General features: G+C 41.1%; 1 protein-coding gene across 6 annotated transcripts in view; it reads right to left on the bottom strand.

Moving 5' to 3' along the window:
- Positions 1–15,063, bottom strand: part of ITSN2 (intersectin 2) — a 272,629-nt gene that overhangs the window by 232,396 nt on the left and 25,170 nt on the right. The window lies entirely within an intron of this gene.

Genomic DNA, 15,063 nt, shown 5'->3' with positions numbered 1-15,063 from the left:
CACTGCGTCGCTTTAACTGACAATTGCGCGGTCGTGCAACATGGCTCCCAAAGTTGACATCTTTTTCCCACAAATAGAGCTTTCTTTTGGTGGTATTTAATCATCTCTGCAGTTTTAATTTTTTGCACTATAAACAAAAAAATTGTGTCAATTTTGAAAAAAAAAAAAAAAAAAAACGCATTATTTTTTGCTTTTTGCTATAATAAATATGCCCCAAAAAACATTTTTTTCCTCAGTTTGGGCCGATACGTATTCTTCTACATATTTTTGGTAAAATAAAAAATTTTTTAAAAATCGCAATAAGCGTTTATTGATTGGTTTGCACAAAAGTTATAGCGTCTACAAAATAGGGGATGGTTTTTCTGGCATTATTACTAATTTTTTACTAGTAATGGCGGCGATCAGCGATTTTTATCGTGACTGCGACATTATGGCGGACACGTCGGACAATTTTGGCGCGATTTTGGGACCATTCACATTTATATAGAGATCAGTGCAATTAAAATTGCATTGATTACTGTGTAATTGTGACTGGCAGTGAAGGGGTTAACATTACGTGGCGCTGTAGGGGTTAAATATGTCCTGGGGATGTGTTCTAACTGTAGGGGGGATGGGCTAGCTGTGACATATCACTGATCATAGCTCCTGATCACAGGGAGCTATGACCAGTGGTAGTGTCACTAGGCAGAACGGGGAGATGCTTGTTTACATTAGCATCTCCCCGTTCTTCCTCTCTGCGAGATGATCGCGTATATCCCCGTGGACATCGAGTGCGCGGGACCTGCGACCCGACTCACGGAGCTTCCGGCCACCGCGCACCCGATGGCCGCAAACTCAAATGGACGTACAGGTACGCCCATTTGCCCAGCTGTGCCATTCTGCCGACGTACATCAGCGTGCCCTGGTCGGGAACCAGTTAAGAATGAGCCCAGGCGTGTTCGCAAACCGCACGTGCAGAGCTCGACAGGAAGTCGGCACTGGGGAGCGTTAATCACAAGCAGTGAGACATTTCCCGATCTCTGCAGCCGCGCAGAAAATGTCTCACTGCTTGCGAACAGCGCTCCGCAGTGCCGACTTCCTGGCGGGCTCTGCACGTGCGGTTTGCGAACACGCCTGAGCTCATCCTTAGTCCTGGTGCATTGCGTTGATGCACATGCACTGCATTAAGACAGTCTATAAAAATAAATGAGCTGAAAATGCACCAAACAAAAAAAATGGACATGGACCATTTTTGCCAACACAGAGTACTACAAACACATGGTAGTACATTACTGTGGGAGGGAGAGGGAGGAGGAGGAGGAGGAGGAGGAGGAGGAGGGAGGAGGAGATGTGCTATTCAAAATGAATATTGTGCAGTAACCAACTGCAATGCAACACCAAATTAAGACCCCTACCACACTGAGCCGCAGCAGCTCTAAAGTGCCGCTCATTTTAGTGATGCCTTAGCGCTGTTTAAGCGGTGCTTTTGGGATGCTTTTAACCCCAAAGATGTGTTTAAAAATGCCCGTGTTGCGGCGCTTCCGAAGCACTTTTCATGCACTTAGGAAGCGCTGCATATTCATTTCAATATTCAGCGCTCCCAAACCGCCCCCAAGATGTTGCTTGCAGGACTTTTCCTAACGTCCCGCAAGCGCACCACCCCAGTGTGAAAAAACACACTGAAATGAATGGGAGGCGGTTTCAAAGGGGTCTAAAGCCGGCCATAGACTGAGTGATTTTCTTGCCTACAACCACAGGTTACAGAAAAGAAAATCACACAATTCCCCCCATCAACACAGTCAGCTTTGATGGGGGAATCCCTTCCATGGAGCCATTGCGATCGCCTGGCAAGGGGGTTGGGGAAAGACGTAACCTGCCAGGAGAACATAATGATTATTGCTAACGGCTATATTAGTCGATATTAATAATCAATCAACTTACATTCAGCCTGCCCATACATCTCGGCTGGTTCCTGCTGAACGTCTATGGCCGGGTTTAGTGTCTATGCACACATAGGCTTTTAGAGAAGTTTAGAAGCAGCAGAGTTTGGAGGCAGTCAAAGCTCCTTCTCAGGAACGCAGAAGAATCGCGTTCAGGAGAGGAGCTTCAGGGCATACAAAAGTCAAAACGCAGGAAAACATGTCTAAATACGCCTAAGTGCTAAGCGTGTTTAGCATTTCAATGTTTAATTATTTCAACGGGCAGAAATTAAAAATTCTGACCAATTAAATAAATATGCGCCCGAACACCAACCAATGCTAAACTCTGCTAAACTCGCTTAAACTGTTTTTTTATGCCCATGTGCATCAGGCCTGAAGTATTCTCCTAGGGCTCATTCACACCACAACATGCGTTATAACATATTTATTATCTTATACCTAAACCAACTGTATATATGTTGCGATGCGGCTCAGTACATGGTCATTGTCAATTGCACCCCAACACACATCTGCCAACGATGCCGAGTGTTGTGAAGCACTGCATTTTAAAAAATCGTGCAAGACCTATTTATGCATGCCTTGAGGTGCATAGACAGTCCATTCAAAAAAAAAAAAAAAAACAGTATCCAACAAATGTCAACATAGGAAAACACATGCATTGCTGTGCACCATATTGGACTCCCTGTCACACTACATAGTAGGTGAGGTTGAAAAAAGACAATTCCATCAAGTCCAACCTATGTGTGTGATTATATGTCAGTATTACATTGTATATCTCTGTATGTTGCGGTCATTCAGGTGCTTATCTAATAGTTTTTTGGAACTATTGATGATCCCTGCTGAGACCACCGCCTGTGGAAGGGAATTCCACATCCTTGCCGCTCTTACAGTAAAGAACCCTCTATGTAGTTTAAGGTTAAACCTCTTTTCTTCTAATTTTAATGAGTGGCCACGTGTCTTGTTAAACTCCCTTCCACGAAAAAGGTTTTCTCCCTATTGTAGGGTCACCAGTACGGTATTTGTATATTGAAATCATATCTCCTCTCAAGCGTCTCTTCTCCAGAGATAATAAGTTCAGTGCTCGCAACCTTTCCTCATAACTAAGATCCTCCAGACCCTTTATTAGCTTTGTTGCCCTTCTTTGTACTCGCTCCATTTCCAGTACATCCTTCCTGAGGACTGGTGCCCAGAACTGGACCGCATACTCTAGGTGCGACCGGACCAGAGTCTTGTAGAGTGGGAGAATTATCGTTTTATCTCTGGCGTTGATCCCCTTTTTAATGCATGCCAATATTCTGTTTGCTTTGTTAGCAGCGGCTTGGCATTGCATGCCATTGCTGAGCCTATCATCTACTAGGACCCCCAAGTCCTTTTCCATCCTAGATTCTCCCAGAGGTTCTCCCCCTAGTGAGTAGATTGCATTTATATTTTTGCCACCCAAATGCATTATTTTACATTTTTCTACATTGAACCTCATTTGCCATGTAGTTGCCCACCCCATTAATTTGTTCAGATCTTTTTGCAAGGTTTCCACATGCTGCGGAGAAGTTATTGCCCTGCTTAGCTTAGTATCGTCCGCAAATACAGAGATTGAACTGTTTATCCCATCCTCCAGGTCATTTATGAACAAATTAAATAGGATTGGTCCCAGCATAGAACCCTGGGGAACCCCACTACCCACCCCTGACCATTCTGAGTACTCCCCATTTATCACCACCATTAGAGATCCCGTTGGCAACAACTTGCCACAGAAAGGAATAAGAGAGGGTGAAGCAACAGTGAAGCATGGTGGAGGTCCCTTGCAGGTTTGATGCTGTATTAAAGCATACAGAGTTGGAGATTTGGTCAGGTACCATCAGGTCATACCATCAGGGAGGCCCCAAATGTATTCTGCAGCCTGACAACTCCCCCAAACATACAGCCTATGTCATTAAGAACTATTTTCAGCTGAAAGAAGAACAAGGAGTCCTGGAAGTGATAGTTTGGTCCACACAGAGCCATGATTTCATTATTATCGAGTCTGTCTGGGATTACATGAAGAGACAGAAGGATTTGAGGAAGCCTACAACCACATAAGATCTATTCTTAGTTCTCTAAGATGTTTGGAACAACCTATCTGCCGAGTTCCTTCAAAAACTGTGTGCAAGTGTAACTGGAAGAATTGATGCTGTTTTACCTGCTTTAGGACCGCCCACCGCATATATACTGCGGCAGGGCGGCCTGGCTGCGCAAAATCACGTACCTGTGTGTGATTTTGTGCACGCGCACTGCTCCTGCTGTGATTGGACACGGCGGGAGCTAATCAGCGGGTCCGGTGGCCGCCGCTACCCTCCGATTGTTCAGTGGAGAGATGGAGCAGCGGTGTACCTATGTAAACAAGGCAAACCGCTGATCTGTCAGGGAGCAAAAGAGAGATCTTGTGTTTCAGCTAAGCTGAAACACGATCCCTCTTTTCCTCCAGTGTATCCGTCCCCCACACAGACAGTAAGCACCTACCGGGGACACACTTAAAGTGGTTGTAAACCCTAGGACAAAAAAAAAAACCTGCAAGACAAAGGCACAATGAGCTAGTTGCATAGCATACTAGCTCATTATGAATTACTTACCTGCAGCCGTCCTCGTACACCGCTCCGGCGGCTGCATTGCTACCAGAGTTACCTCCGGGTATCACAGGCTCCGGTGCGGTGATTGGACGGAGCCGCGATGACGTCAATCCCTGCGTGCGGGAGCCGTCGGTAACAGTACACTCACTGAAGCAACGGCACGTACGTACCGTTGCTTCAGTGCGCATGTGCCAATGGCGTCGGCACATGCAAATACAGGTGATATCTCCTAAATCGTGCAGGTTTAGGAGATATCCAGCGTAGCTATAGGTAAGCCTTATTATAGGCTTACCTGTAGCAAAAAGTGTGCTGTAAGGGTTTACAACCACTTTAACCCTTTTATCGCTCCTGCTGTTAACCCCTTCCCTGCCAGCCTCATTTATACTGTGATCAGTTCTTTTTTTTTTATTTTTTAGCACTGATTACTGTATTGGTGTCACTGGTCCCCAAAAAGTCATTTAGTGCCCAATTTGTTGGCCGCAATCCTGATAAAAATCGCTGATCACCGTCATTACTAATAAAAAAAAAAAGACATAATCTATCCCACGGTTTGTAGACGCGATAACTTTTACGCAAACCAATCAATATACGTTTGCAATTTTTTTTTTTTGATGAAGAAATTAGATTTTTTAATTTTTTTTATTGGGAATGATTTATAGCAGAAAAGTAAAAAATATTGTTTTTAATTCAAAACTGTTGATTTTTTTGTTTATAGCGCAAAAAATAAAAAACCACAGAAGGTGATCAAATACCATCAAAAGAAAGCTCAATTTGTGGGGGAAAAAGGACATACATTTAGTTTGTGTACAGTGTTGCACGACTGCGCAATTGTCAGTTAAAGTAACGCAGCGCCGTATCGCAAAAAGTGGCCTGGTCAGGAAGTGGGTAAAACCTTCCGGCGATTAAGTGGTTAAAGAGGTAAATGGCAGTCACATCAAATATTGATTTGGATTGCTCTTCTGTTCATTTACTTTCAATTTTTTAAATTTTAAAAATAAACTATTAAAGTGATTCTAAATGCAGAAGGTTTTTCGTTTTTTTTGTTTTTTTTTATCTTAATGCATTCTAAGCATTAAGATGAAAAACCTTCAGTGTTCAGCAACCCCCCTCAGCCCCATCTCGATCCAGCGATGTTACATGAGAACCTTGGCTGCCTGGGACTCTCCCTCCTGATTGGCTGAGATACAGCAGTGGGCTCCAGCTGCTGTCAAAGTCAGCGAGCCAATGAGGAGAGAGAGGGGGCAGGGCTAAGCCACGGCTCCACGTCTGAATGGACACAGAGCAGCATCTTGGCTACCCAACCATAGCAAGCTGCTTACTGTGGGGGGGCAGGAGGGTGGGGCCAGGAGCGCCAGTGAAGGACCCGAGAAGAGAAGGATACAGGATGCTCTGTGCAAAACTACTGCACAGAGCAGGTAAGTGTAACATTTTTGTTTTTTAAGAAAAAACAAAAAAAAACAAAAAAAAAAAAAAAAACACAATATTTTAATATCACTAGAACACTTCTATTTCTAATTAACAGCATTTTTTTCACACCTGTCAACATTTTTTTTTTTTAATTTAAATTTTTACACAGTACTGTGTGTATGGGGAATAATAAATATATATATATATATATATATATATATATATATATATATATATATATATATATATATATATATATATATATGTGAAAGCAATCCGAATGAAGGTGCGTTTCTGCCAATAACAAGTGACAACAATATAGCTGTCATTAGAACTTGTGTCCCCATTGGAAAATGACACCTCTATTCCTGTTCAGAGGACAATCTTAACATTTGGGATTTGTCAAGTACTGTCCCAGTAACAATAGTCACCATAACAAACACAGAGGGCAAGATTCGCCCTTGCAGGGGGTCTAACCCTTCCGCATCTCCAACTCTAAAGGTTTAGATACACTAAATTCATAAGGCGAATGGTGACAGCCTACATAGCTCTATAAAAACAGATCTGTACAGACAGCATATTGCATCTTAAACAAAATCATGTCAAAATGTGATCTCCTACAGGTAAACGTTTCAATACTAACCCAGCATGTGAACACACTAAAAATACACTGTAATTCCCTTTAAGGCTACTACTGGAAAATACAATAGTAAAGGTCAGCCCTGTACTAGATTAGTGCCCAAGCCCACTGTTAGAGGAATGTATCTGAAAAGGCTGGCTCCTGTCTAATGATTAGCAAGGTGCAGGTCATGTCAGTGCCGCAACTTATTCCTCCAAGCATACTAAAATCACCCAGCCCAAAATTATTTTTCAGATTTGGAAGTATACAAATAGATTGAATCACACCCCTTCCTAAATTTTCCATATCCTGCAGCAAATTCAGAATTTCACAATCTGTCTTCCCCACCAGGAAATCCCACCTATTCACGGTCATTGAAGATTTTTGCTGCCATGGTGTGGCTCATTTTCTGCACTCTGTGGGGCCAAGGCATTTTTTCCCCCCAATTTGTGCTTATCAACAGACCTCAAGTTTATCAATATTCTATACCCTCCTTTAAAAAAAAACAAAAACAAACCCCTACCGAATTTAAAAAAAAAAAAAAAAAAAAATGGTACAATTTGATGTCAAATTGAAAAAAAAAGCAAAACATTAAAAATAGCATGCAGATACCCAGTCCCTAACTTCTGTTCCTCGGATTCTTCCCCCCCATTTTTTCTCTCCCTCCACCCTTCTCTTTTCCCCTTCTTTGTCTGTCTTCACCTACCCCTTGTATCTGGCTTAGTCCTGGGTACTAGATCACATCTGATTATTAACATGCATTATATTTGCCTTAATAACCACCTTCTGGCTCATACTGGCCACCTGGATGCACGGCTTCACGGTACATTGTTCTGTTATAAATAGTCGCACAGTTGTCGGTATTTGAATCTCTGCTCTAGGTCTCTCATGTCCTAGCTATATATACACCATACATGTCGTGTGAGCGGATGGCTATTTTCAAACCTGTACTGTTTTATATGCCCATCCATGCCATGATATGCTAGGTCTGTAGGCATTTGGACGTTTTTGTGGGTCCTTCAACATTGTTTGAATTTTGCCTTTTTACTATATATTTTTTTTTATTGTAAACTGCAACTTTTTGAAAATAAAGGAATTACAAAAAAAAAAAAAAAAAAAGGGCGTGCAAATTCTCCACTGAGACTGAATTGATTAAATGGAGAATGCAGCAGGTTCAAGGAAGAAAAATCCAAGCAGAACTTGTGTAGCATCAAAGAGGCTCAGCAAAAACCTGTGGTTTTTCTGGGACTTGTGCGTAAAAGACCAGTAAGGTGTCATCTTGAAGACCCCGGTACTTTGCAGAAGCATCTTCCTGTGGGATCCTCAACTTTTCCAGGATCCTAGAGAAGGCACACTAATATTAAGCTTGAGGGAAGATAGGGTGCAAGAAAAGTATTTTTTACTTTCTTCTTCTATAATTTTTATAAGAAGAAGGGGCTGCAAAAATAGTCCCAGAGATGGTCTATCTAAAGAAAACACCACATGGACGATTCTTTCTACACTGAAGGATCCATGACTTTACATCTCCATCTTGACATTTTCAATTATCTTTACGCCCCTTTCACATTGGCGTTCTGTCAGTTCATTTTTGAACCATGATTACATGGATCAAAAATGGATGGCAATGTATGCCTATGGGTGACCGAATGTAAGAAAACATCTGGGTCCATTCAAGATTGAACCTGGATGCAAATTGTTTTCATTTAGTTACAAGTTTTATTGACCTGAAACAATGGGTGGGAAGATACAGGCCCATCTGGCCACCCATAGGTCCATTATTCCTCCATCACAAGAGGAAGGAAAAATTAGAACGGAAACGATCATCAAATATGTCATTCATTTATGATCTGATCTAACTCAGCAGGGGATCAGTCTAGGATCAGATACAAAAGATTTCCCAGCACACTTAAGCCGTCCATAGACAGTTTGAATCTCGGCCGTTCCCGCTGAACCGGACGAGATTCAAACCACGTATGGGCAAGATGAATGTACAAGTTGTTCGATCGATGAATTTAGGCACAACAAGCATGACAAATTTTACAATAAATTACTACTAATAATAATAGTTCTCCTGGCAGGGATGGCTTCCCCTGCTGGGAGAACACAACGGCACCGCGGGAGGGATTCCCCCCATCAACACTGACAATGTTGAAGGGAATCAAGCCATTTTCTTTCCTGCAACCTATGGTTGCAGGAAAGAAAATCGCTCTATGGCTGGCTTTAGACCGGATCAATCTTGTTCGTGCTTCCATGTGCATCTTACTGCAAAGGCAAGTTACAGGTTGGGGTGGTTGTCACTTTTCTGTACAGTTGGTTGAATTGGGTGCGGGGACACACTGGGTGCCTTCGCTGCCATTGTGCTCCTTCTGGGCGTCACGTGCGTCCCTGTGCATTTAAGGAGAGGTGCGCTCCATCCAGGCACATCTGCTCCTATTTAGGAGACACTGAAAATTATGACTGCAGTATACAGAGGAGCCTTGATGGGGCACCGCAGCTTACACATATATTTGTGCAAACAAAACTCTCTGGTTTTAATGTGGATTGTTAGACAGGGTCAATTTTGGTGTTTTGCAGGCTGGCTAGTAAGTGTGCTGGGAAATCTTTTGTTTGTGATGTGTGTTGTCCTTTCCATGTGCACCTCACTGCAAAGGGTGGTTGCCACTTTTTTGTACGATCGGTCTAGAATCTCCTGTTGGGATGAATCTGAGGGCGTCTGCGTGAAAAATAGCAAATCAGCTACAACCACTATTCAGATATTTAGGAAGCCACAGGCAACAGCTGTCAGAACACAATAGCCCGCAGTGGAGATTCCTCCATCCACACTGTTTAGTGTAGATGGGGAAAATCAATAGATCTCTCCCATTCAGCACTGCTGTGTATGGCCAGACTTAGACTTGGTACACACGATGAAAAAAACGGATGAAAAACATAGTTTTCAGGAGCAGATACGACAGTTCATGTGTGTCAGGACTGGGCTCAGCCTGGCCGCTCAGCTGTCGGCTAATTGCCAGCTCCTATCTCTCCACAGTGACTCAGCTGTTGATGATATCCTGCTCGTCAGTCCTGCCTACTTAAGCCGTCCAGTCCAGATAATCTCTGCCTTTGCCTTGTCACATCTCTAGAGACGCTCTCCTGTGTTCCTGTTAAAGACGTGCTTGGCTGACATTCCTTCTGGTTCCAGATTCTGCTTGCTATTCTACTACGTCTGGCTCCCTGACGTTTTGGCTTGTCTGACTATCCGTTCCGGTTCCTGAGCCCTGGCTATGTTTTGACTACATTTACTCTGTTTACCTTTTACCTTTTTATTATTATTAAACAAGTGAGATTTAACTGTACTTCTGTGTCAGTCTGATACTTGGTTTCTGACAATGTGACATTATCCGAAGGGACAAGCATGAAAAATATTCTTGTACGATAACAGAACAAACCATTTTTGCATAAATTAGTATAGTATTTGTATGAAAAATAAAACATGTCACCGAGACCACGTATGCTTGGAAATAAAAGAATCGTTTACAATATATCAGGGTGGATATAAATTATTTAAAAAAAAATTTGGATTGCTTTGTGATGCAAATCGATTTTTTGGATTTTTATCAAATTTATTTTAATAAAATGCTTTTGGAGTAAAAATATATCTAAAAGATAGTTTTCTATTTAAGATACATTATTAATTTAGTTTATTCAGCATGAAATGGAGCTTAATTATGTAGTATGAGGCTGTATATTCTGCAAGATTTACATTTTTAGTAAACTCATTCAATGAATCCAAGCTCTGCAAGCTGAGATAACATGCACTGCATTGATGGATTCATATAATTTCACAGTAACCACAAGATAAAACAAAGTTCAGGAATATTCCTTTATCCCATTGTTTTGCAAATCTATGTACACTACAAACTGTATGATTGAATCGGTTCTGATATTGATGTTTTACTAACCTGACAGCTTATTATTCTAAAGAGGAAATCTTCATTTTGTTTGCAAATATTAAAGATTCTAACTACCAGCAAGAATGAGTCCTTACATTAAAAGAGCACCTGTCATTTCAGATCCTTCATGGCAGCGCCTGTTAGCCAACATCCACTCACCTGCTGCCACCACGTCCCTCACCTTGTTGTGTCACTGCCGTATCACCAGCCGTCCCATTAAAGTGAATGGAACTGTCGGTGAGTAAACAGCGGGTCAGAGGAGGAGCCGCTGTGGGACAGAGATGACAGTTGCTCTTTAAAAGTAATGATTTAAATCAACTTGATTTAAATCAACTTGATTTAACCGCTTGTCGACCACCGCACACAGATGTATGTCAGCAGAATGGCACTGTACGTCCCTTTAAATTTGAAGTCTGTGGGGCCCAAGCGCGCCCGCAACACAAGCATGCCCGCGGGTCCCAGGAACTCGATGTTTGCCCACGATTGCAGTGTGCAGAGGTAGAACGGGGAGATGCCTATGTAAACAAGGTATTTCCCCGTTCTGTCCAGTGACATAACAGGAATCTGCTGCTCCCTGTCATCGGGAGCAGTGATCTCTGTCATGTCAGTGGTAGCCCATCCCCCTACAGTTAGAATCACTCCCTAGGACACGCTTAACCCCTTCATCGCCCCATAGTGCTCAACCCCTTCCCTGCCAGTGTAATTTACACAGTAATCAGTGCATTTTTATAGCACTGATCACTGTATAAATGCCAATGGTCCCTAAATAGTGTCAAGAGTGTCGGACATAATGTCGCAATCACGATAAAATTTAAAAAAAATTAAAAATAAAAAAAAATGTTTTAAAAATCGCAGATCGTCATTACTAATTAAAAAAATGAATAATAAAAAAGCCATAAATCTCCTATTTTGTAGACGCTATAACTTTTGTGCAAACCAATCAATATACGCTTATTGCAATTTTTTTTATACCAAAAATATGTAGAAGAATACATATTGGCCTAAACTGAGAAAGACATTTGTTTTTTGTTTATAGCGCAAAAAATAAAAAACGCAGAGGTGATCAAATACCACCAAAAGAAAGCTCTATTTGTGGGGAAAAAAAAAACAAAAAAAAACGTCAATTTTGTTTGGGTACAAGGTCGTACGACCGCGCAATTGTCAGCTAAAGCGACGCAGTGCCGAATCACAAAAAAATGCTCTGGTCAGGAAGGGGGTAAAATTCAAATCCACCCTGCAATACATTACATCACTTCCAAAGTTGTATTCTGTCCTACGTGAATTTTCATAACTTGAAAATGGACCATCATTCGTCCGATAGTCTTATCGCGTGTGCGCTAGGCATTAGACTGACAGAGAAACTATAATTATCAGACCTGACCTGACTTCACCGAGAGATGACAGTGCAAAACAGTGAAGTACATTCAACGTCCAAGACTACTGAGCAGGAAGCAGAGACTACATATACAGCAGATTATATACAGTATATCAGCACAGACATACTAATCTAAAGACAAGAACAAAAATTAATTTGCATCAAAGTTATTACATATAAAGAAAAAAGTCATTATAGATTCCCTTTATGTACATCATCTTTTCCACAGCACCGGTATGAGGTTCTCTCCACTCCCTGGAGGTTTCCCTACATCTGCCCCAACGTTCTCCTTGCTATAAGTTACCAATTGCTGTCTGCCCCAACCGCACTTCTTCTCTAACAAACACAAAACGCATGACATGAATGTGGAAATTTACATTACACACATACCCGACACTGCCATACGTTCTATAATTAGGTGTCCCCTGGGAATTAGCGGCCGTTCAGGCTGCTAATATAAGCAGCACATTCTGCCTGAGCACACTGGTGTACATAGAAAACACATCATGTGAACCAACCACTCCTCATTTGCAATTCTGAGCTGTAAACAGAGCATGCATTAAGCTATGTACTACTGTGTAACCCTTTCATTGTCATACAGGAGGCACCGGAACAACAAGAAACATGACAGCTGTCATCTGGATGTCTAAAAGGGTTCATTTCATCACAAACTAGGCCTGGAATAGGAAAAATGGAGTCAGGTTAAAAAAAAAAAAAAAGAGGAGACGTTGCCCCTAGCAACCAGATTTAGCAATGGCAACCTCAGCTCACAATAAAATTTAAAGGACAGCCCCATCCAAACAGCTAAAAGCACAGCTTGTACTGGCAATACTAAACATTTTACCTGTCAGTTGTGATTCAGCTCTTAGGGAAATGACCCCTATATCATCAAAGCCACACTTAAATTTTATAATATATATATATATATATATATATATATATATATATATATATATATATATATATATATATATATATATATTTTTTTTTTTATTATAATACAATTTTATATATTATATTTTATATATAATTTAAGTGTGGCAGTGATGATATAGGGGGTCAATTCACTAAGAGCTGAATAACAGCAAATAAAATGCGGTAAAATACGCATGCAATAAATCAGTTGTGAAAGTTCAATTCACTAAGAATTTAGCATTAAATAATGAATGCGGTATTTTTTTCGATTGTTAGGTGACTACCGCATTTTCTCACGCGGTTATTTATCGCACGTGTCAGTGGTTAAGGGTTGTTTATGGTCATTTCCTTATAAATGTTTTACTTAAAACTTTAATCTAACATTTTTTTACAGTAATCTGTATATGAAGTCAGAACTACCTTCTCAAATCTCTCCTGATGTTTGGTAATCCAAGCTCCTTTACTAAATCCATCATGCCATACATTAAAAAAAAAAAAAAAGAAAAAAAAAAAAAAAGAAGTGTTTTTTGTAAACGTATGGCCTAAAAGAGAGTTGTTGAAAGTGCTCTCTTCCATGTTTTTGGCACAATTCTGTGCTGCTGCCCATGTTTATATTGTGTAAACTAAAGAAAACTGGACTAAACCTTTATCTTTTTTTTTAATATTTTTATTTATTTTTCTTGTTCCTTTCCAAGTTCAACTTGTTGTAATAGTGTATATAACCAAAAGTATAACAGTGGCCACTTCAAGAGGTCATATCTAGCTGGATTAATTGTCATTTTCACTTAGGGGTGTACTCACTTTTGTCGCCAGCGGTTTAGACATTAATGGCTGTGTGTTGAGTTATTTTGAGGGGACAGCAAATTTACACTGTTATACAAGCTGTACACTCACTACTTTACATTGTAGCAAAGTGTAATTTCTTCAGTGTTGTCACATGGAAAGATATAATAAAATATTTACAAAAATGTGTGGGGTGTACTCACTTTTGTGAGATACTGTATGTCCGCCACAATGTCATGGAAAAAAAAAAAAAAAATCGCAGATCGCCACCATTACTAATAAAAAAATAATAAAAAAAATGCCATAAATCTATCACCTGTTTTGTAGGCGCTATAACTTTTGCGCAAACCAATCAAAATATGTTTATTGTGTTTTTTTTTTTACAAAAAATATACGTGCGTTGCTGTGCGATCCGTGGCCAGTTTAGGTGTGATCCAAGCCTTAAGGATGTAAAGCTCTCCAACAGAGCCCCAATAATAATAAAAACCTGACAGGTGTTCTAATCCTGCCTCACTATCCAAAACCCCAAACAAAAAAAACAAACACTTCAGGCCCCTTTAACACAGACGGCTCCATGCAGTGGAATCTGCTTGCTTAGCGAGGGATCACTCCGCTGATCAGGCAGATGACAGGTCCATCTCGGCTCCGCTGTGCAGAAAAGTCCCAGTCCCACTCTCCTCTATGGGGAAATCGGACTGTCTGTCCATGTCCATCCAATCAGATCCACCAGACGGATGGAAAATAGGACCACCATCTGTCTGTTTTTTTGCGGGCAGGATCGGATAGCGGTGGGCGTCAGGGGACACAAGTCCATCTGCCGCTCGATAGAGGAGACTGAAGGGTCCAATCAGATCCGCCTGAAAAACCGACAGACGGACCTGATCAGACCGCTCGTGCAAAAGGGACCCTTGGCTGAACATACACTTTAACATCAACGCAAGACTGCACAGTTACCAGCATATCTTTCATAATATGATCAGTTTACTGCAGATAAAATTACACCAAGCACGAAGCAATGCACATAATCATACAAAACAAAAACGGATGGCTGACCAGAAATTGTGTCAAAGGGTAACTTCAAGCTAGATAACAGCTAAATACACCATAATACACAAAACACAAGCCAGGAAAAATGTCCTTAAAAGCACTCCATGCAAGGTCTGCTTATTCACTGATCTTACCAAAACTTGAAGCACACAAAAAGGGAAAAACAATTGAGGAAAAAACATGTTAAGAAACACTCATCTTTCCCCCTCTTCTGCACACAACACCTAGGGCAAGGGTGACATCACCATCATTCTTTTGTGATCCTGGGGAATGCTGAGTAAACCGCAAGATAACACTACAGCACAGTGAAGAAGCATCTTCCTGCAAAATTTGGGGCTACTCAGTATTCCCCAGGATTTTGCTGGAAGGATGGTGGCAACACTCTCACCTAGTAATAATCTACAAACCCAGTTATTACTTTGTAAAAATAGAGTGACCTTTTCACTGTGCTGTACATAGCCTG

This window comes from Aquarana catesbeiana, linkage group LG04 (genome assembly GCF_042186555.1).
Source record: "Aquarana catesbeiana isolate 2022-GZ linkage group LG04, ASM4218655v1, whole genome shotgun sequence".
Classification (NCBI taxonomy): Eukaryota; Metazoa; Chordata; class Amphibia; order Anura; family Ranidae; genus Aquarana; species Aquarana catesbeiana.
This window is presented reverse-complemented; position numbering and strand designations above follow the sequence as displayed.